The 24,843-nt window shown below is 43.2% G+C and overlaps 1 protein-coding gene across 3 annotated transcripts in view; it reads right to left on the reverse strand.

The window, feature by feature from the left end:
• The window catches only part of LOC146856679 (receptor-interacting serine/threonine-protein kinase 3-like), a 1,419,725-nt gene that overhangs the window by 709,221 nt on the left and 685,661 nt on the right, over nucleotides 1-24,843 (reverse strand). The gene's annotated exons all lie outside the window — the stretch shown is intronic.

Below are 24,843 nucleotides of genomic sequence, written 5' to 3' on the forward strand. Positions count from 1 at the left end.
CCGCAGCCACAGCTGTTCTTGCCCTTGCCACCACGAGAGGGATAGAATGTTCCTTGCCGGCCATCCTGCCAGCCGTTATTTCTTCTTTCCTGGGCTCTGTTAGGGCCTTGGTCGGACATGCAGCCGGAAGAGCGACCCCTGCCTCTTCCGGCCCCTCCAAAAACCTTTCCATGAAAGATTTTTTTTAACGATGCCTGCGCCTTGTCCAGAGCAGAGAATGTCGCAACGAACCTCCCCAGCTCCTTAACAAAGGGATCACCGAAGAGTGTGCCTTGGGCCACCGGTCCACCCTCCGAAGAAGAAAGCTCCCCTAGCTTAGGATCTATCTTCAGAAGAAGCGAACGGCGATGCTCCGCTGAAAGGGCGCAGTTAGCGTTGCCCAAAAGGCACATCGCTCTCTGCGCCCATCCCGCCACGTCATCCGTGGGAAGTGGCTGACCGGACTCCCTGGATCGCTCTGCCAGCTCTATAATCTTAGACAGTGGCCCGACCACATCAAGTAGCTTGTCTTGACAGGCCCTCCACGACCTATCTATCCCCTTCCTGGGGTCCGTTACGTACTTACTAAAAAAGGTGCACAGCTTTGGGTATATCTCTGGCGTAGCTGTGACCTTGTCAAGCAGGGAAGGACGAGGGCACTCTGATCTGAGGCGGGCCCTCACCTCCTGAGAGAGTGGCTGCCTGATCTTATTACCAACATATTCATCTACTTTCTTGTCTGGGACCCATTCTGTGGAACGAGGCCTGAAAATCCCCGTAGGGTCAAACATGTCAGAAGAAGCGCCCTCGGTGTCCCCGGTCTCAGAGCAGGAGGATTGTGGGCACCAAAACCGGCCCGAATCCTCCATCTCCTCCGAGGAGCTATCATCATCCTCACACTCGCCCTCCCCCATGTCAGGGAACCCCTCCTCGGGGTCAAAGTTAATGGCAACCTCATCACTGGCAATCCGGGGTATCTCCTCCTCCCGGTAGGGTGCTTCTTTAAGCGTTCGCGCACTTTTGAGAAAGACTTCAGGCAGTCGACTGAAGCCCTCAAGTTGCCCCATGTCACGCTTAGGAGCCTTTCGCGGGCGTGCTGGGATCACCCCACTAGACCCAGCCCCACCGTCTTCCAAAATTCCCGTGCCTTTGAAGACATGGGCAGCAGGGGGGCCAAAGCTTGCACAATGGTGTGAGAAAGAAGCTTGTCCACCCCTGCAGGAAGGCATTGAGGGGGGGCCTTGTCCTCCTCAGAGGAATGCGAGGGCACATAGCCATGGTCTCTCTGAGACAGCATATCGAATGGAGGGTAGGAGCACAATACAAAAACACACGCCCGTATGATATTGTGGGCAGCCCCCTCGCTCGTGCTCTTTTTGAAGGAAGTATGTCCGTGACAAAAGGACTAAGTACTCAATAACTGAAATATATCTGCACTCTGCCAGATACATCAAAAGGGGGCCCAGGGGAAAATTATTTAAAGACCACTAGGTTCCTAACCCCCTAATTCTACATGTATTGTAACTACAAAAATAGAAACCTATGGTCTAGCTTGATAACAGATTGGAGAAAAATATTGGAGAAAAATGGAGAGAGAAGTCAAGAAGCACGTGAGTACCACTATTAGTGGAAATGAATCCCATCAGCCACCTGGGTAGCCACCCACATCATCTGGGATCCAGTGACCCTAGCTGTGCCATCAAGATTGAACAAGGCAACAGCTTAGCGGGCAACTAGACTCAAACTCACAGTTCAAGATATAGTATCTACTGTGTAAAACAAAGATGTGGTGTAATCGTTGGAGGTGGTGAGAGAAAGCAGTGCAGTGAAAATTGTGAATCTTAAAATCATCTACTGAAACAGATATGAAGCTTTAATGGTTCTGTCTAAGTGATGAAATAAAACCAGTGCAAGAGCTGCTTTGAAAAAATATCTGCTCACGTCCAGTTGGAGAAATGGTCTACATGTTTCAGCCTATGGATTATGTGGAAATCCGGCTTTCGTCAGGACCTAGGAGTATTTGCTACTGCTATGTAATAATGTGAATTATCCCAAATGTGAAAAAACATCAACGTGAAAAAAACACAATCAATGGAAGATATACAACCTACTTTGGTTGTGGACTTAACCATTCAACACTTTTTACTGGTTACTACAGGAGTGTCCATCCATTTCCTAAAAGTAAAGAATAAAGAAACAATAGATAGTACAAACACCTGCTTCATTGATAATTTTTTCTCTCAACTTCTAGCATGATCATGCATTTCGCAATGTACAAAAATGTCAATAAGCTTGCCCGTCACAGTACGGGCGTGCTCTCCTCCTCACCAGGCATCCGCTCTGGGAAATGAGGCACCGCTCTGAATCAACAGAAACGGGTATAAAGTTTGTTGCAACAAATCACACGTAAATGTAAGTTACATCCTAATGAACCATAACACACCTCTTTATTGACCTAAAAACAAAGGGAATTTCTTATGAAGCAGCCCCGAGTGACTGCCTCTTTAGTTAATGATCGTCATTCGTAATAAAAAAAGGACGGAGCAAACCGTCAATTAAGAAATTAAAAAAAACTAGTATTAATCATAGCGATCAATGGTTGACTCTTCTAGGCGTATCCCCATGGTTTGGTACTCACTTGCTCACAAGAGCTCTACTCGCTGTTGTTAATTGAGAGCTCGTTATTGAATGCACGATAGCACAACCTTTACTAGCTCTTGCACCGTTTGGTGTTGACGTCAAATGTAACATGTAACATTAGCACCGCATCTATAGATAAAGAGCGCCCGATCAAGAATAACTATTTTTAGAGCTAATCGGTGGACTAACCTGTCCGTCGGTACCTCGGTCTTCTGATCGAGCAGGAAGGGGTGGCGGCGGAGTGTATATCTTGATGGTTTGAATAAGCCTGTTTCTTGGTGCCAAACTTACGCATCATCATAACGCGCCGGTGTCTAAGCCTCATGGGAGTTGTAGTTGTTACTGAAATATCTCGCTAATAAATGAGGAAGTGCTTTATTAACGAGTCAAAACATAAGTCTCTTTTACATGAACGACTTTAGGTACACGATGAGTGCCAGGTATTCATAAGTTATTGTAAATAACTATATACACAGCAATTATATGGACCATGCCGTTTGAGGGCATCTTGGAAGTTGTATTCCATTTGTTATTGCCTTGTCTGCCTAGCTCTAAAACAACCCGAATATTACAAAAAGGACCCTTCGAATTCTTTTTTATTATTAGAATGATAATCCTAGTCAGTTTTAAGTTGTTTGTCGATGAACTAACTGATTATTTGTGTACCTGTACATAATACATTCTCTTTGGTGCTGACAGTAAGAAATGTAAAAAAAGGGGTTTTGTTACTACAAGAGGCTTAGAGTGCTGCCCAGGGTATCTCGTCATTAAATCCCTGTGTATCACTTCTTAGTTTATAAACCCATCTTTGTTCCTTCTTGAAAAGAAAGTGCGTGATGTCGCTTACGTGAGAAGGAATGTAGGGTTGTTCAAGCACTAGCCATTTCAGATCTTCAGCTTTATGTTTGAAATCAAGAAAATGATTCGTTAATCGTGTGGACTGCTTTTTGCACCTAATGGTGCTTTTATGTTCACTAATCCGCAGCTTAATTTTTCGTGTAGTCATCCCTACGTAACGTAGGTGACACGGACAGGTGATAATGTAGATGACCTTTTCTGAGTTGCAATTAGTGTGTTTATTCAAAACCCATGGTCTCATTGTCCCTATATCTACACTCTTAGGGCCTCATGTAGGTAGCATACGAGTTACCACTTCTAAAATACCGAACGATACCGAATCGGTATTTTAGAAGTGGTAACTCGTATGTAGGTAATGAGTCGGTATTTTTTACCGATTCGTTACTATTCGGTAATTACCGAATCGGTATTTACCGATTCGGTAATGAGGCATACCTTCCCATTGATGGGAAGGTATGCCTCATTACCGAATCGGTAAATACCGATTCGGTAATGGGGGGAAGACATGCAAGGGTGGCAGGGTGTCACAGTGACACCCTGTTGCACCCCTGATTCGGCCATGTGTGCACATGTGGCACACATACATGCCCTAAGGGCATGTATGTATGCCACATTGCACACTGCTACGCGCATCAAAATGCAGTAACACATACATTAATTATTTACCACCAACTATAAGTTGGTGGTAAATACCGACTCGTAAACACACACACACACTCCCCCTACATCTCGATTGTGGATTCGGAATTTACCGAATCGGTAAAATTACCGAATCGGAAAAGTTACCGATTCGGTAACATTACCGATTCGGTATTATTACCGAATCGGTAATTTTACCGATTCGGTAAATTCCGAATCCACAATCTGTCCCCCTACATACCAATAGCCAAAATACCGGTCGGTAACGGTATAATTACCGAAAATCGGCCGTTACCGACCGGTATTTGGCTACCTACATGAGGCCCTTAGTGTGTTGGGTCTGCGGGCATACTGAGCAAGAGCCACAAGGGAAGTGGCCTTGCACTGGTGGTAGGTTCCACAAGGTATTAGTTGGTGTAGTCATTATGCTCTTAGGTCTGGTGTGTACCAGGCTGTCACGTATACTGGTTCCTCGTTTAAAAGAAAAAAGTGGAGGAGGAAGGGACTCTGATCCTATGTTTAAAATACGCCAATGTTTGCGTATAGTCTTTTGCACCTGGTTGGTTAAGGTGCTGAAAGTGTGAACAAAGGTGAGTCTACCCAGTGGGGGTTTGTGAGTTGGTGGTTCCAAAAGAGCCTCTCGGTTGTTATTAGAGGCTCTTTTCCAGGCTTTCTTTACCAACTGTTGGGGGTAGCCACGATCTCTCAAGTCTCTTGATAGATTTTTTGCATGTCTCTGGAAACTCTGGTGTTCAGAACAGTTTCTCCGTATACGAAGAAACTGGCCCACTGGCAGATTATCTCGTAGGGCTTTTGGGTGAAGGCTAGTAAAAGATAGAAGTGAGTTCCTAGCCATAGGCTTTTTGTATAAGTCACTTCCCAAATACCCTTCACAGGGATATATGGCGATGTCTAAAAAGGGCAGATTCTCCTTGCTGAACTCAACTGTGAATCTGAGATAGGCATTCTGCTGGTTGAGCCATTCATGGAAAGCTGTGATATCCAGAATCGCACCTCTAAAGATAACAAGGATATCATCTATGTAGCGTTTCCATAGTAATATCTGGTCTCTAAATGGGTTCGTCTGGGTAAGAACATGATCTTGCTCAAACAGGTGTACGTACAGGTTCGCTAGCGACGGAGCAAAAATGCTGCCCATTGATGTACCCGAGATTTGTAGGTAAATATCTTCTTAAAATTTAAAGAAGTTCTCAGTCATTGCTATACGGGCACACTCTAGAATAAACGATATGGGAGTTAGCATTTCTCTGTTATCAGTCGTACATTCAAGTAGCCCTCGGATAGCATCAAGTGTTACTTGCTGAGGTATGGACGTGTACAGTGATTCGATATCAAATGATATCATATAGTCCAGCTCTGGATTGAACGGTATTTCAGATAGTAGCCTCAGAACATCTTTCGTATCTTGTAGATACGTAGGCATTGTTTTGACCATAGGTTTAAGAAAGAAATCTACGAAAGTAGACAGAGGCTCTAACAATGAACCGATCCCTGAAATTATAGGGCGGCCTGGAGGAGGTCGCTGTACTTTATGAATTTTAGGGAGAGTATAGAACTGGGGCATGACTGGATATTTTGTAACCAAAAATTCTGCTTCTTTAGTAGTTATCCACCCATTTGCCTTTGCTTCGTCAATCAGAATCGTGATTTCTTTGGTCAATCTAGACGTAGGGTCTGTCTTTAGGCGACGATATGCACGCTCATCGCCAAGCTGGCGAAGGCATTCTTGTCGGTATACCTCAGTGTCTTGAATCACAATTGCATCCCCTTTGTCTGCTGGTTTTATAGTTATCGTGGTGTCATTTGATAGAGTCGACAAGGCATTCTTCTCTATTACAGATAAATTATGGTAAGGTTTACCTTGAGAAGTCCTCAAGGTGCCTACATCATATGTTACTGCTTTCTCAAAGGTTAATACCTGTTCGGGTACTGAATGATAGGGAGGGTTAAAGTACGACGCTGGTTTCACACCTGTGTTGATAAAAGTTGAAACTAGAGGTGTTGCCGAATCACTTTCTTTATTTTTGAAAAGGAAGTGTAAGCGAATTTATTTTTAAAAAATGCGCTAATTCACACTTAATTTGGAAGGGATCACCAGGATTAGTGGGAACAAAGCCTAGTCCTCGATCCAATACCAATTGTTCTTCTGTGGTCAGGATGCGCAAGCTCAAATTGACTACTAGGTTGTCGGGTTTGTGCTTGTGCTGGGTAGTTGTTGACCCTTCCTGCTCCTCGTGTTCGGGGGGAGTGGGTCTTGCTCCCAATGAACTTGTTGTCTGCCTCTTCTCTTTCCCCTGTTTCTCCCTCGGCCTTGTCCTAAAAAAGGCTGATTGTCGAAGGTTTGTGGATGTGGTGGAAAAAGTGGCATGGGTTGTTGATATTGCGGGAATGGATAGTTCCATGGTGCCGGTGGCCATCGAGGTCCATGTTGTTGATAGGTTCCTTGCCTGCCTCGTCTCCGATTGTATCTGGGATATGTTCTAATCCCTTGTTTCTGTTGTGCCTCAATGTAAGATGATTCTGAGTCACTTGAAAAGGCCTCAGAGCCTGAAGAGGAATAGTTGGATCCGGGCCGTCTTCCTCTCTGGTTGAACTCTGGGGCTACATATCCTTCTTTTGTATATGGATATATTTTCTCTAATGAAAATGTTGCCAGATCTTTCTTGAACTTCTCTATCTTATTCATAAGTATAGAGTCTTTGTATTCCTTATTCGATTTATTGGTCTCTTCCATGTGTTTCTTAAAGAGAGCATTGGTGATGGTTGTCTTGATTTGTCCTTCCAGGACTTGGATCTCTATTAGTATTGCATCTGCAATTTTCTTGGCTGTATTTATGATTAAAATCAACCAATCGCGTGTACAACGCCACGCGATTAGAGACCAATCTTTCATGAAGGTCTTATCCGTTAGAAAGAGGCGAGGTGCATTCGTTACCAATAAACCCGTAGGGTACCTCTGAGGTACTCTGTCATAATCGCGCCATGAATAAATGTTAGCGAGTGTGTTCTTTTAAGGTCTAAGTATCCTAGACTGCCGGTTGCACCTAGGAAGGAAAACAATAACAGTGGGCCATGCCCTTCAAATACAACCGCAGCGCGGTGTCAAGCGAGGGTTGGGGGAGAAGGAGGCACAAGCGCAGAACGCTCACATTCCCCAAGCGCACACGAACCACAGGAGCGCAGTAAGCAGCTCCGTGGATCGTTAGAAGTGCGACAGAGGCGCGAAACAGCACCACCTAGCGCACCCGCGCAGGACACAGAAATTGACGCCCTCGGGCTAGAAGCCTGCAGCGCGACCTGAAATCGATGAAATTCCCACAATTGAAAGCGCTCACAGCGCGATAATCTGTCACATCAACCAACCAGATATAAGCAATATAAACAACTACACGCCAGAAAGTCCTGAATCAAACTCCCTCAAGTGAGGAAGAAGGCATGAAGGGACTTAACTGACGAGGCAGCAGTGAAGAAAGAGGAAGGACTATGCTGCTGATTAGAATATATGGACTGTCGGAGTGTGCCTTGATTGGACTGCTGGTGGCCATGGTTACTCCCGGTGTTCATGGAAGTCGTAGTGTTGTAGTGTTTTGTTTTACGTTTCTTTGAATTTGCTCTTAATAAAGAGTGAAGAAAGAAATGCATAATCCTCGCCTCCGGTCCTGCCATAGAATTAGGAAACTTCATAACAAATAAGTCTCTCAAGATGGCCACCGGAGAAAAAAGAGCCCAAATGTAGCACAAATATCACAGAGATGTAGCCCACGTATGGCCCAATGACAGTAGTGTGCAAAACACTTTTTATTTGCAGTTTTATATAGTGCAGACTGGTCAGGTATTGGTGCGTTGCATTTTACTTGGACGCCGTATTGCGTATTTTGCACAAAGTACTTGAGATTGATCTTGCGAAACATTGAACTTTACTATTCTGTTAACCTGAAGTTACTCTGAACTGGGCTTTGTAACACCCATTTTTACATACTGGTTTTAATTAATTCTCATTGTAATAAGAAAGAGGATTTACTGTTTTTATGTACACTTTTATTATCTATGTTTCTAAATCAGATCAAAAAATGTTTATTGAATTGAAGTCTCCCAAGATGGCCACCAGTGAAAAAGGAGCCCAAATATAGCACAAATATCAGCCAGATGTAGCCCACGTATAGCCCAATGACAGAAGTGTGGAAAATTCAAGAACCATTTTGGGCACTTTTAGAAGTCAGTTGGGAAGGGTTAATATGTCTAACCAATAGAAATGTGTTTTATAATTTCAAATAATGTAGGAAGGAATGTGATTTGTTACATGTATTTGTGTGGAGAAAGAGAGGGAAACTTTGCCGTTACTGGTTTTGCCTTGCTGAGAGCAGTGCATTACATTTATTGTGTGTATAAGAACATCTGTCTGAGTTTTTGATATTTTATATTCTACAAATCAATTTAAAAAAGGTGAGTTATAAGTTTGTGAGGTGAATTATGTGTAAGCTTTATTTTTCAAGTTAAATAATTAATCAAGAACTTTGATGTTTGAAATATAATATTATATGCAGAGATGTTTATTGTAGTTTGTTTTACTGTAGTTAAATGTTGTTTGAAATAGATTCTGTATAGTATTACGTGTATATTGGAATATGGATTTGTGATTATGGTAGTTTGCTTTGGTGTGTGGATATGTATATTTGTAGTGTACCGCATAATTTTACCTGTTGCTTTAAATTTGGAGGTGGAGTCTGTCAAATTTTAAGAAGTGCATGGACTTCTGTATCTCAAGTATGTTTCTAATTGTATATGTATTTTCATATGTCTTATACATTTGGAGGTGCATGATGTATTAAAAAAAGAGGTGTTGTCGCTTTTTATATGGTAGGCTCAAGACGGAGTACTAGTAGAATGGTGAAGATGCATCGCAAAAAGTGTGGTGTAAAATATGGTGACATAAGGTGTTATTAATTAGGCTTCTTTTTTAAAGTTTCTAGAGAGGTGCAGTTGAAGTATGCCGCATAATTTTTGATGGTCACTTGAAATTGGAAGTTTGTTCTGTGTTTTATTTTAGGTTTGAATAGTGTTATGGTACAGACATATTCATGTATGGTTTTAGTAATATGGTGAGACTTTTACTAAAGATATGTGAAGGGTTCCTACTTTCTATTTGGGTAGGTGTAATATTTTAAATAGTTGTAGAATGGTTAAGCAGTAGCCTAAAAGTGAGGTTTGAGATGTTTGTAGAGATGCTATTTATTAGAAAAATTTGTATGATGTGAAAAAAGTTATATTTCATATATACCACATAATTTTCAGAGTCTGTTTGAAAATTGAAGTGTACTATTTGAAGGTTTGAGCTGTGCATGGTGTTGTGACTGAGATATGTGTCTACTTGGTCATACACTTATACAATCACCCAGGCACTACCTTTGCACTCCTGTAATCACTCAGGCAGTACCTTAGTACTTCTGTAATCACCCAGGCATTACTCATGCACTTTTAAAATCACTCATTGACTTTTTATTTATTCCAGTAATCTCCCAGATATTACCCCTGGATTCATGCACTCATCCCGGCACTAGTTATATACTACCTGTACAGTCAAGTAGTCATGCAGGCTGTACCTATGCAGTTATGTAATTACTTACACACTACCTTTGCAGTCTTAGAATCACCCAGGCCCTACTGCTGCAGTCATCTATTCACTTAGGCACTACTCCATGACTCATCTATGTCTTCAGGTGCTATGTATACACTTATCCATGCACTCAAACTCTATGTGTGCACTTATGCAATTAGCCAGTCACTATCCATCTTATTCTGCAATTACCCAGTGACTACCCTTGCAGTCATACCATCACCCAAGCACTACCCATGGATATATGCAATCACTCAGGAAGATCTATTACATGCCTCAGTTTTTAGGTTTCATTATATTCCAGACATATAGTATACATATTATTTTTAGGTATGATGCTGATTTGAAAAGGTAGATTCATATGTATGTGTGCTTGTAACAATATAGAGAGAGTTATAGTTGTATCGTGGAACAGTCTGCTGCTTTATATTTGGCTAGGCCCAACATTCATGCAGTTATAAAAAACCCAAGTACTTACCATGCAGTCTTCCAATGATGCAGTCACTATATATGCAGTGTTTTATTCACTCGGGCATTACCGATGCAATCATCTAGGCACTATTTATGCACTCATGCAATCATTAAGGTATTACCCATATACTCTTGCAAACATTTAGCCACTACCCATGCACTTAAATAAATCACCCAGGCACTATCGTTGCAGTCCTTCAATCACGGAGGCACTACCCTTGTACTAATGTAATCACTCAGCCAGTAGTCATTGTGTTATGAAATCACCCAGGCACTACCTTTGCACTCCTTTATTCACTCAGGCAGTACCTCAGTAGTCCTGCAATCAGCCAAGAAGTACTCATGCACTGAGAAAATCACCCAGTCACTCAGTCACTTCCTATCTAGTCATGTAAATCCCCAGATATTACCCCTGTAGTCATGCAATCACACAGGTGTTAGCTATGTACGCATTTAAACCCCCAGACGTTAACCCTGTACTCATGCAATCATGAATGCATTAGATATACAGTACTTCTATCAGTCAGCCACTATCTTTCCACTATTTCAATCACACAGGCACTACTCTTGTACTTATGTAATCACTCAACTAAAACTCATGCACTTTTGAAATCACCCAGCCACTACCTTTGCACTCCTGTAATCACTCAGGCAGTATCTTAGTACTTCTGTACTCACCCAGGTAGTACTCATGAACTTATGAAATCACCCACTCATTTCCTAGGTATTCAAGTAATCCTCCAGATATTACCCCAGTAGTCACGTAATCACCCAGGCACTAGTTATGTACTACCTCTGCAGTCATGTAATCATGCAGCAGTCATGTAATCATGCACTGTGCAGCTATGCACTCATGTAATAATCTACACACTACTCTTGCAGTCATAGAATCATACAGGCTCTACTGTTGCACTTATCTATTCACAAACGCAGTACATAATGGCTCATCTATGCCTTCGGTTGCTATTTATACACTTATCAACGTCTATATCTGCACTCATGCAATTAGTCAGTCACTTTTCATACTCTCCTGCAATTACCTAGTGACTACCCTTTCACTCATATAATCACCCAAGCACTACTCATGGAGTAATGCAATCACTCAAGCAGATCTGATACATGTCTCAGTTTCTAGGTTTCACTATATTCCAGAAATATTGTATATATATATATTTTAGATATGATGATGATTTAAAAAGGTAGATTCATATGTATGTGTGCTTGTATCAATATGGAGAGACTTATAGTTGAGTCATGTAATAGTCTGCTGCTTCGTATTTGGCTAGGCCCAACATTCATGCAGTTATGAAAACACCCAAGTACTCGCCATGCAGTCTCTATTTACGCAGTGTTGTAATCTCTCGGCATTACTGCTGCACTGATGTAATCATCTAGGCACTATCTATGCACTCATGCAATCATTAAGGTATTACCCATGCACTCTTTCAAACATGTAGCCACTACTCATGCACTTATATAATCACCCAGGCACTATCGTTGCAGTCCTTCAGTCACGGAGTCACTAGCCTTGTACTCATATAATCACTCAGCCAGTAGTCATGGGGTTATGAAATCACCCAGGCACTGCCTTTGCACTCTTTTATTCCCTCAAGCAGTACCTCAGTAGTCTTGTAATCAGCCAAGAAGTACCCATGCACTTATAAAACCACCTAGTCACTTCCTATGTAGTCATGTAAATCCCCAGATATTACCCCTGTAGTCATGCAATCACCCAGGTGTTACCTATAAACTCCTTTAATTAGCCAGACGTTACCCCTGTACTTATGCAATCACAAATGCATTAGGTATACATTGCTTCAATCAGCCAACCACTCTATCTTTCCACTCTTTCAATCATGCAGACAATACTCTTGTTTTTATGTAATCACTCCGCCAGTGCTCATGCAACTTTTGAAATCACCCAGCCACTACCTTTGCAATCCTGTAATCACTCAGGCAGTATCTTAGGGGTCGATTACGATGGCAGGTGGAGAAAGTCCGCCCGCAATCGCATTGGCAAAAGGGACCGCCCGCAATAGGTGCGGTGGTCCCGCAATACCAATTACAATGCGCCCTCCACACTGGCGGGTGCATCTCATATTTTTACATTGCGGTGGGCGGTGCTGCAAGCAGCACCCGCCGCAATGTAAAAATACATGTTGTGCAATTGAATGTACAACGTGACAGGCACCCTGTGGTGCCTGCCACCTTGTACATACAAATGCAAGAGGGTACCATACGTACCCCCCACGTGCAGCCCCCCACCCCCGCACTCCCGCTGGGGGCTGCAACGGGCCCCTGAAGACATTTTCCGCCTATCTTTTTGCAGTGGGATCTCTGCCGAAAAAGACAGGCATCATAATGCCCACGGCGGTGCCTGCACGGCACCGCTGTCATTGCCCATTGTACCGTTTCCCACAAGGCAGGCGGAAAAGGACCACCTTGCGGGACCACGGCGGATGGTCGTCGCGGTACCATTCCCATTGCCATCCTAATTTGGTGGTGGGAATATTCAGGTTGATGACGGGCGGATCGCCACCGCCGGGCCGGCGGTCCTCACCGCCGGGCTGCCGATGGCGATCCAACTGCCATCGCAATCGGCCCCTTAGTACTTCTGTACTCACCCAGGTAGTACTCATGAACTTATAAAATCACCCACTCATTTCCTATCTATTCCAGTAATCCTCCAGATAATACCCCTGTAGTCATGTAATCACCCAGGCACTAGTTATGTACTACCTCTGCAGTCATGTAATCATGCAGCAGTCATGTAATCATGCAGTGTGTATCTATGCACTCATGTAATAACCTAGACACTACTCTTGCAGTCATAGAATCATGCAGGCTCTACTGTTGCACTCATCTATTCACATATGCAGTACATAATGACTCATCTATGCCTTCAGTTGCTATTTATACACTTATCCGTGCTCTCAACGTCTATATCTGCACTCATGCAATTAGTCAGTCACTTTTCATATTCTCCTGTAATTACCTAGTGACTACACTTGCACTCGTATAATAACCCAAGCACTACCCATGGAGTTATGCAATCACTCAAGCAGATCTGTTACATGTCTCAGTTTCTAGGTTTCACTATATTCCAGAAATATTCTATACATATTTCTTTTCGATATGATGTTGGTTTGAAAACGTAAAGACATTGTATGCATGCTTCTAACAATATGGAGAGACTTGTATTTCAGTGATGTAATGGTCTGCTGCTATATATTTTGCTAGACCCAACACTTATGCAGTTATAAAAACAGCCAAGTACTACCCATGCAGTCTTCTAATGATCCAGACACTACATATGCACTGTTGTAATCACTCAGGAATTATTGCTACATTCATGCAATCACCGATGCAATACCTATACAAACACCATGGTATTATTCATGCACTCATCCAATCATGTAGCTACTACTCATGCACTTATATAATCACCCAGCCACTACCATTGCACTATTTCAATCACGGAGGTACTACCTTTGTACTTATGTAATCACTCGGCCAGTAGTCATGCTGTTAAGAAATCAATCAGGCACTTGCTTTGTACACCTTTATTCATTCAGGCACTATCTGAGTAGTCCTGCAATCACCCAAGAAGTACCCATGCACTTACAAAAATCACCCAGACACTTCCTATGTAGTCATGTAAATCCCCAGATATTACCCCTGTAGTCATGCAATCACCCAGGCATTCCCTATGTACTTCTTTAACCCTCCAGATGTTACCGATGTACTCATGCAAGCACCAATGCATTAGGTATACAGTACTTTATTCAGCCAGCCACTATTTCACTTTTTCAATCACGCAGGCACTACTCATGTACTTATGTAATCACTCAGCCAGTACTCATGCACATATAAAACTACCCAGGCACTACCTTTGCACTCCTGTAATCCCTCAGGTAGTACCTCAGTACTTTTGTAATCACCCAGGCAGTACTCTATGTATTCCAGTAATCACTCAGGTATTACCCCTGCAGTTATGCAATCAACCAAGCCCTATGTAGGTGCGGTGCCCAATTTTCAACTGCTTCTATCGCTTTCGCTGTCCTCCGCCCGCACCAACCCAATCCCAGGTGAAAGAATCCCGGTGGCAAGTGCGGCCGCCTTCAAGCTGGCGACCGCAGTGAGTGCGACCTCTTGGCAGTATTGCGGAGGTGGCCTGATCAGACCAGGTGCAGCCTGCGACCCCGCCTCTAACGTCCGCTTGCCTCCTCTTGGCATTTGCTTCTGGTCACCCGCCGACCGGAGCAGCTTCACCGTTGCCGCGGAGCAGCGGAGTTCGTCTTGCCACCATTTCAGCATTACCATCATAGCAGCCTTAGGGGCAGGAGAAGTCGAGTCACCTCCTTGGCTCTCCCAGCTCGCCCAGAGCCACAGAACTTTGATGCCCGGGTGAGTACCTTAGGGTTGCTAGGCGGAGGAGAAGGGTCCTGAGGGAGGTTGAGGAGGGTTTTGAGGTTTCAGTGCTCCCTCTTGCTTGCCCTCCCCCACCCGCTCCTGTGAGGGACTAGGGTGCCTCGGTGTCGGAAAAGGCCTTGTTAGTCTGGGACACTCTGGTCAGCTTGAGTCAATCCGTAGCCCTTTTGACCTCCCCACTGGCCATTAAATCTACCGGTCTCTATTTTCAACAGGCCTAACTCAGACCCATCAGACTTCTGTCAGGCCTGCTGGGGCACATGATAGTAAAAACAATACTTCCCTAGACCGGTCTTTCTTCACCAATGAACGTAAAAGGTCCACCGTTCAGGAAAAACTTCCACCGCCCAAAATCAATGACCTTTGGTCAAAACTACTTCAAACCCTCCAAACCACGGCGTCAGCACTGACTTACTATTCAGATAAAATGGACCTGCAGGTGGACCTCTTAAACACTCTTGCGGTGTACACTGCCGAGATTGACCAAAAACTGGAGGCGCCTAATTTATTGATAACAAAAGCCAAATCTCAAGTCCAACTCATTCAATCTGTATGCTGCTGTTCACCCATCATTGACTCTCTTTCTTCACTGCCCCAATTTCTTTTGTCAGTATTATCAGAAATCAAGTTACCATCATTGGAGCTCCCCGATCCTCTATCCCAGGTACTTAGTCCGGATGAGGCCGAGGGGCCAGCACCCACGACTGCACAAACCCGAGCCTCCTCCCCACTAATCAAGGCGGCAGCAGTTTCTAACGCATTATATGATGCACTACCTCATTATCATAATACCCATCGGCTGTCGAAACGGGGAAAAAAAGACTGCTGAAAAGCCAGAACAGGCACACAGCAGAAACAAAAAATACTATTAGCAGTTATTTCCTAAAGAACAACCCAGTGACATCACGGGGTTTGCCCATAAGGCCTGGAGCCAATACCAGTTTGCTATCAGCAGCGCAACCTGTAAAGCCCCAAAAAGAATCTTCAAAATTAAACTGCTCACCAGTAGCGGAATTGCCTCAAGCCTCAAGGCTCCCTCTGCATCCATCTACTCAACTTACACTTGGACTTAACCAATTACAACCCATAGAGGAGCAAGCAATTGGCAACGTGCCAGCCACGACCGCAAATCCTCAAAAGCCATCCCCCGCCATCAGTGCCCCTTTCCCACATCCAGCGGGGATCAACCGATCAGGCTTGCAATATGCAGCCAAAGCCCTCGATGGTCTGTATCCGCCAACTCCATTTAGTCAACAATCTTTGGCAGCTATGTGTAAAACACTCCCTATCTCATTACCAACCAACCACCTCTGTTAACAGATTTCCCCTCTATCTGGCTCATGTATTTCCCAGCTGGCACCAGAAGTAATCTCTAAGCCAACTAAGTCTCCAACAGCAGAGGAAGTGTACCATCTAGCAATTAATAGCTTTGAGACCAAATTGCTGTTAACTTCAGACTATGTCTCCAGAGGCCCGCATGACATTTTAAATCATGGGAACATTCTTAGACTCTTCAAATCGTCCCCGGACTTAAGCATCTTGGAATCAAAAGACATAATTGCCATTGAATTCATACCCAGTAAAGGCACTCAAGTAGGAGAATCAAATCAAATTACATTAGCATCCTCAGTTATCTGGGAATTGGTTCAATCAAAAGCCGACCAATTTAAAAACTGGAGCATAATAATAACAACGCCCTGCGTCCCCCGTTATCCATTAATACTAGCAAATACACAGGCTCACGCTTCTAGCACAAGTCCGGCTCCTTTCTCTGTACTAAGGTCAGCCAGAAGCCGTTCGCCAGTTGCTACCGTTCAGCAAAAAATCAACCCAAGTCACCCAAAGAGCAGACTGGTCATGGCTGCCAGCAGGTCTATCCCGGAGACAGAAAGATTGAAACATCACAGCTCACAGACTAACACTATGCTCCTGGAATATAAACGGATTTGTGATGAAATCCCAACTTGCAGACACTCTTGGCTTTATAAAAAAAACACAATATAATACTTCTACAAGAAACCTGGGCAGTATCCAGTATTCCTATTGAAGGCTACCTGGAATTTATGTCTCCTGCCTTAAGACAGTGCAAGTACGGCAGACCGCGTGGCAGACTTTCGATTTACGCCTCTACTAAACTGTCCCAATGCATCAAACAGTTAAAATTCGAAGTAGATTGGGTTGCCGGCATTGTGGTTGGAAGTCCAACCTCAGACAGCCAGTTGTTCCTGCTCAATGTTTATATTTATCCGCGTACCACTGAGAAAAAACCTAAAATGGAGCAATTGACAGATATTGTCTGTAACGTACTAAGTGACCACGGTAGTATACCCTGTATAATTTCAGGAGACTTCTATACAAATCTTTACTGTAATTCTCCGGAGGACATCGGGACTGCTTCTTTGGCGGTTCCCCCGCACCTCGCCTCAAAATCAATACCCGCAGGACACAGACCCACGAAATTGGGCGAATACACAGTCTTCCAGATTAGCAGAGCGGGGTACACCGTACTGAACGGACCCCCCCCCCCCTTGGACAAGAACTGACCGTCAAATCCATTCATTTTTGGACTTTACATTAGGCAGCAGCGAAATACTCCCCCTGATCGAGAGCTACCACATCGCATCGCAAGGGGAGAACGACCACTGACCTGGAACTTGGTCACATGCTTTCAGGCTGCCACACAGAGAACCTAAGGAGAATGAAATGGTCGGTCAGTGCTGTCTTCCCCATTAGGGGAAAATGTAGAGCTCTTCTACACTTATCAACTGATAAAGATCTTCCTGTCATTTGCAGCAGGACAGCCTTCGTAAATCAATTACTCAACGAATTTCCATCTAAGAAGGCAACACACAATGCACATTTCGCATCCCAATAGGGAAGCTCAAAGAAATCTGGCCCTTTGCCTGGCTAGGAAAAGTCCAGGAAACAAAATCCTATTTAACAACTACAAGCAAGCATAAAAAGCTTTCAAGTCATCCATACATAGGGATAAACAAGCAGTGTCCAATCAGTTCTGGCTGAAACTAGTCCACGCAAGCAAAAATTCTAATGCAAAGTTATTTTAGTCTCTTGTGAACAGAGGCTTACAAGGTGGAAGTGGTCATGGTAGCGCAAACATAAGCGCAGAAGAATGGACTTAGTTCTTATCATCTCATTTTAGCGACCATATAAACGGGGATGACCATTCGAATCCCTCTCCATCAGCAGACCCCGAGGCACCACCCCTTGAAACCAAGAGTACAGGTCCTTTCGGACCCAACACCTCAGTCAATAATGTTACGGCAGAATTAACGAGAGAGGGACAGGAGAAGTGTGACGATTTAACAATGGAGATCCCAGCAACATTAGAAGCGCTAAAAAAAACATTGCTTGTTCAATTAGAAAAGCAAGGGCAGAAGGAGCCCCAGGGCCTCACAGTCTTCCTCAGGTCCTGTTTAAATCAGATGTAGATCTGTGGTCAGAATATTTGGCCCCCCTGTTTCTACACTGCAGGCTAAATTATACCATCCAAGAGTCCTGGAAAGGCGCTATTATCCACCCAATCTATAAAAGTGGGAAGAGAAACAACCCTAAAAGTTATAGAATGATAGCTCTCCTTGACATCGAATCTAAATATTATGCCAGCATTTTACTGAAAGAACTGTTGGCCTGGGCAGAAACAACAAAGCGCCTTCCTTTCAACCAGACCCGCTTCGTGGCTAGTTCCGGAACAACAAGCAATTTACTCACCCTATCCGTCTTGATAGAGAAGGCGGCAGTTAACGTAACCAAATTCACTGCTGCTTCATCGATTTCAAAGCGGCTTTTGACCGGGTGCCCCGGGGTGGATTATGGCAAAAACTAGAGCACTAGGGCATACCACCAACCCTTTTTAAAAGCCTTAATTCAACTCCATTCGGAAACTTGGATCAGAATTAAGTTGAGAGAAGGCGCCCATGTTTCCAGTAAGATTGAGACTAAAAGCGGCATCAAGCAAGGCTGCGTGTTGGCCTCACTTCTTTTTAAATTGTTCATTTTGGATTTATCCCCTATACTCAACAGTGTTAACAGCCACCCCCCCAAATAGACGGAACCCACATTAGTAATTTGTTATACGCAGATGACCTTGTGTTATTAAGTCACACAAAGGTAGGACTACAGAGGCTACTCGTTCAGCTGCTCCCCTATATAACAAAAAACTTCCTTGAGCTGAACTTGTCAAAAAAAATTCTTTTGGGAAGCAAAAGCGGCAGAGTGGAGGGTAGCTATTTAATAACAAAAAGAATGAATCAGTATCCCACTACAAATACTTGAGAATTTTTCTTAACACCAGAGGCTCTTCTGTAAAGCAGAAAGAGGCACTAAGGGCCAAAGCTCTGTCACTTGAGGTTGCCTCCACGAAACGCTCGAAACAACTACTCGGCCCAAGTCTAACTCCAATGCTAAAGGTGATGAAGGCAAAGATTACCAACTCCTTGTCATACGGGCATGAGATCATGAAGGGCGCAATAAGTATTTTATTAAACAAATTAACAATCAAAATCTTCAAACCAGCTTTTTGCCTGCCAAGATCTGCATCGCCAGCCCAAGTTAGACTTGAACTAGCCTTATTAGACCATAACTGCGTCAAGGCAGGTGCGTTTATAAAGCTCTGTAACAGATTCCACAATGCTCGGGAGGGCAGCCTGGAGGCCATACTTTGGAACGAAATATCGACCAGCCAATCCAGCCATAAACATCGGCACCATCTGGACCACTCCCTGCAACTGCCTGGTGTCAGAGAATATTGGGAAACAAACCCATCTCAGCCGGCGCTAAAGGCAGTCATCAAGAGAAGCGTCAGGCTGTGGTCTTTCCATTCCGACAGGGCACACTGTCCAGAAGGAAACCTGCCTGGGCGGTAATTTCCGATTTTAAACGGGGGTCGAATCATCAAGCACATTTGCACTTTTTTGGAAGCTAAAGTTTATGGCCCTGAGGATGGGAGAATGGCCTTTTTTAAAGAACCTGCCCGAATGGCGCCACCCCAGTGCCAGTACCAAATGCAGGGAGTTTGGCTATCACTCAGAAGCAATGGAGCACATAGCCTGCGCATGTCCCGCTCTGCTCATCGACAGAAGGTCCTTACTGCGGGATGAATGGAATAAATTCGGAATTCGAACATGCCGACAGGCCATAATTGCTACCTTGAACTCAGACAACACGAAGCTGAACATTCAGTTCACTAAATTTGTTAACAGAGCAGCCAAATTGTTGGGGAAAAAACAAGGCCGCAAATCTCCCTCAACCTGGCTGCTCCTCAGGCTCAACCCACGAAATCTTGATCACACAGTACTGTCTATCGGAACATTGCCTTCTGCCTAATATTAATGGTTTAATTTCTTTAGACGGCTTCTTGAAAAACGTTTGCTTAGCTGTTCCCCTCTAGATTTTTTTAAAAAGCGACGCTTCAACTGACCCGATATCCCAGTTTCTGAACGTCAAAGGCAATTAATTACCATTAAGATATTTTAATCACACCCTCCTATTTTAGATTGTCCTAGTCATAATTTGAATCTTTTAAAGTTTTGTTTTCTGTGCATAAGAATCGTATGTCTTTTTTAAATAGGCTTTAGCGGCTCCTGAATGCCTTTGATGATTTTTTGAAATCTTTGGATCTGATAGTTAATATTAAAAAATCCCATATTATGATAGCTGGTAAGAGAAATAGGAAAATTAAATTGTTTTATTGTAATGGAGCTGAGGTCTCTAGGGTGCCCTCTTTTACTTATTTGGGGGTGTTATTTGATGAAAGAGGTTCCTGGGTCCCCCAACAGAAGGCAAAAAAGAATGCCGTACTCCAGTCAACGGCAGTCCTCTTAGGGTTCGCTCAACGACTGGGTGCTAGATCTTTTGAAGCCATGCTTGGAATTTATAGATCCAAATGTTTGGCTATTGCCTCGTATGGCTCAATGATTTGGGGCTATAAACAGCAGGAAGAGATACAGAAGGTGGAAAATAGATTTTTAAGAACTATTTTGACTGTCCCTCAATCTACTTCTACTTTTGCTATCCATCAGGAACTTGGATTGGGCTATGTATCTGATCTAATGAGAATTGCCCCGTTGGTTTGTTGGCTCAAAATCTGGCTTAATCCAGACTTAACCTTGAATCATTGTATCCTGCGGGATTGTTTCTCCCTGGATAAAGCCAGTAGTATCCCGTGGTTGGCTTATGTTAAGCATTTGTTTTTTAAAATTGGACGCTCTGATCTTTTTGACCGCCCGGAAGGTATCAGAAAGGATGATGTGAAATGGATTAAAGCACAACTATTGAATATTTTTATGCTGGAACGTGAGGAGCAGGAGCTACAGAAAACTCTTGTTAGGGCCCATTATCTGATAATATCCTCTCCATCAATAGAGCCCTACTTGAGAATAGTGACTCAGCCTTTCCATCGGTAGCTCCTGACCAGATTCCGTTTTAACTTAATTCATTTCTCCCTGGGTACTATCTCGGGCTGGTCTAAACCTGAGAATATAGATCCATGTCAGTGTGATAATTTTTCTTCACAGGATACACTGCATTTTATGATGTTTTGCGACTTTTATGCAGAAATACGAAGGAGGTTTCTAGTCCCTCTCTTGAGGGGCAAGGGTTTCCTACAGGTCAAGCCAGCTCTTCTTTATTTACAAATGCTTAGCAATACCTGGGACATTTTAAACATCGCTAGCTTTCTTGTTGCAGCTGTACGACTTAAAAAAAAGAGACTTTCTCTGTTAAATCGTGTCTGAAATCATCTATCTTTCCATAGATTGAATTTGATATGTATTTGACTGTTTTTAACTTTAATGAAATATTTACTTACGCCCATTTTGTTTTATATATTTGATATGATTGTCCTAATTTTTTTAATGTTTATTGTACTTTTTGTGATTTTAAATAATCGAATAAAAGTGGTTTGACTGACTGACTGACAAATACGGAAAAGAAAATTGTAATGGTTTTAAGTAACCACACAATAAAGAATTATTATTATTATCACTCCTGTAATCACTTAGGTAGTACTTTAGTACCTCTGTAATCACCTAGGCAGTACTCAGAGTTATACAATATTGTATACATATTTCTTTTAGATAAGATGTTGGTTTAAAAACGTAGAGACATATGTATGCATGCTTCTAATAATATGGAGAGACTTGTATTTCAGTGATGTAATAGTCTGCTGCTTTATATATTGCTAGGTCCAACACTTATGCAGTTATCAAAACAGCCAATTACAAACCATGCAGTCTTCTAATGATCCAGGCAGTACATATGCACTGTTGTAATCACTCAGGCATTACTGCTACACTCATGCAATCACCTAGGCACTACATATGCACTCATGCAATCGCCAAGGTATTACCCATGCACTCTTTCAATCATGTAGCCACTAGTCATGCACTTCTCCAGTCATGCAGGCAGTACCCATGCACTCATGCAATCATCCAGGCACTACCCTTGCACTCATACAATCATCCAGGCATCACCCATAAACTCATGCAATCACTCGGGCAAAACCTATGCACTTACAAAATCATCCAAACAATACCTATCCACTTACAAAATTACCCAGGCACTACCAATGCCCTCCTGCAATCACACAGGCACTACTCATTCACTCATGCAATGTCCCAAGCACTACTCATGCTCTGCTCCAATCACCCGTGCACTACCCATGCACTCCTCCAATCACCCACCCAGTACCTATGCACTTATCTAATCACTCCACCAATACACAAGCACTTATAAAATTACCACGCACTATCCTTGCACTCTTACATTCACCCAGGTACTACCAATGCACTCATGCAATCATCCAGACATTACCAATAAACTAATGTAATTAGTCAAGCATTACCCATGCACTCTTCAATCACCCATAAATTACCTGTGTACTCATGCAGTCACCTAGGCAGCAACCAAGCACTGACAAAATCAGCCAGGCCCTACCCATGCACTCTTCCAATCACCCAGACACTACCATTGCAGTTGTACAATCACTCAGCCATTATGCATGCACTTCTTCAATTAGTTACACACCATAGGTTTCAGGGATGTTATACTTTGAAATTTGCATTTAAACAAACCTTAGAAATTCACTGAAATAAAAACAGGTTTCAGGGACATTATAGTTAGAAATTAGCATTTAAAAAAAACCTTAAAAGTTCACTGAAAAAAACACAGGTTTCAGGAACGTTTTAGTTAGATGGACATTTCAATCGTACAAAACCAGAGAAATTCAGCTGTTAAAGTTAGTTGAGCTAACTATAACTCGCGCCCCGCAATGCACTGCTGATGACGTCACATATTATACCATTCATGACATGGTCAGTGACATCACTGATAACATCTCAAATGACATTGTTGATGACATCACTGATGACATCCCTGATGACATCATCCACGTGATAATCTGATACACCTCATCACACCCTAATTTAACCTTTGATACACCCACTCTAAAATACAGACTACCATTTTAGAAACCATAGACACACCAATACCAATAACTACACACCCACTCACTGATTCCTAGGTCTACACACACATCCACTCATTCACCCATACAGTCACTCATCAATACAGCACTATCATATGAACTCATACACCTACACAGACACTTACACACCGCCAGTCACCCACAGAGTTAGTCACACAGGTAGTCCAGTCATGCAAAGAATCAATCACACTCCCATTTACTCACCTATACAGTTCTACACACATCACCTCACTTATTCATACAGATACTAACACATACTTTCTCTCTTGTACAATCACTGAAACAAGCACATACTCATCCATACATCCACTCTCACAATCACTCACTCTCACATAGTCATTTATATACTCCAATACTCACATATACTCCCTTTCACATATGTAGTTATTCACACATGTACCACTGAGACATCCATTCGCTTACCAACACACCCACAAACCCACTCACCCACCCATACAGCCATTCACAGATGCACTCTTGAACCCATACACCCAGTGCATCGCCCACTTACACATCTATGCACAGTCACACACACCCCACTCACCCACACAGATACTCAGGCACCCATAGAGATGCTCAGACAACCAATTACTAACTCATATAAACACTCATGTAGCTAATCACCAACCCATGCAGCCACTTACACACCAACTGACTGATAGAGACATAAATCATCCATTCAGACACTCATTCTTAAATACACCGTGGCATAGATATATATATATTACCTACTGGCGGTCGCCAGTAGGTAGTTATAGTTAGGACCACCTTTCCATAGGAAATCCGCAACATTCTATTTTGAATAACTTTGGCGCCGGTCGACGAATCCTCGCAAAGTTTTCAAAATAGGTGGGGCGCTATGCTCCGCTCCTTCCCTGAAAGTCTCGGGGGGATTCGTCAAGCGGGGGCTGAGATAAAAGGGGGGTCCCAAAACGCGTTTTTCCCATGCATTTTTCCATAGGACCTTTAGACAGGGCTACAGCCCGAACGGCTGAACAGAATTACTAGAAATTTGGCAGAGAGGTAGTCCTCAGGTCAAGGAAGTGCCTTTTGTAGGTTTGGTGTAAATCTGTTCAGTAGATTCTGAGAAAATAGCCTTTAAATCAATATATATATCTGAGCCAGCTTACGGTGCGCTTACGGTACACTTACCGTACGCGTACGGTGGCGTGCGCGAGCGCGATTCTGATTGGCTCTTAGATCTTAGTAAACATTCGAATCGGCCGAAACCAGGAAGCGGCGGCCGCCATTTTCTCTCTCGCACTGAGAGTGATGTTTAAAATATAAAGCACAAAAACATGTAGAGGGGCTGTTTAGACAGCTCCCACACACATAGCAATGTTGAGGGAGTCCCCAAAGATCCCCCAAGGCCAAAAACTGAATTTTTATTTTTTTGCTAATTTCGCCGATTACGCTTACCGTACGCGTACGGTAAAAAACTATAAAAAAAAAAAAAATTATCCACACTCTCCCCACCCCGTGTGCAATTGTGCATGGCTTATGAATCATGAGTTAAACTAAAATAATAAAAAAAAAAATAATAAAAAAAAAAATTATCCACATTCTCTCCACCCCGTGTGCAAATGGTGCCCGAAGGGCACCATTTGTGCATGGCTTATAACATATACGAAAAATTAAAATATTACCTTTCAAAACGAAGTGCATCATATGTCCTCCATGTGCGCAC

The sequence above is a fragment of the Triturus cristatus genome, chromosome 3_2, assembly GCF_964204655.1.
Source record: "Triturus cristatus chromosome 3_2, aTriCri1.1, whole genome shotgun sequence".
Classification (NCBI taxonomy): Eukaryota; Metazoa; Chordata; class Amphibia; order Caudata; family Salamandridae; genus Triturus; species Triturus cristatus.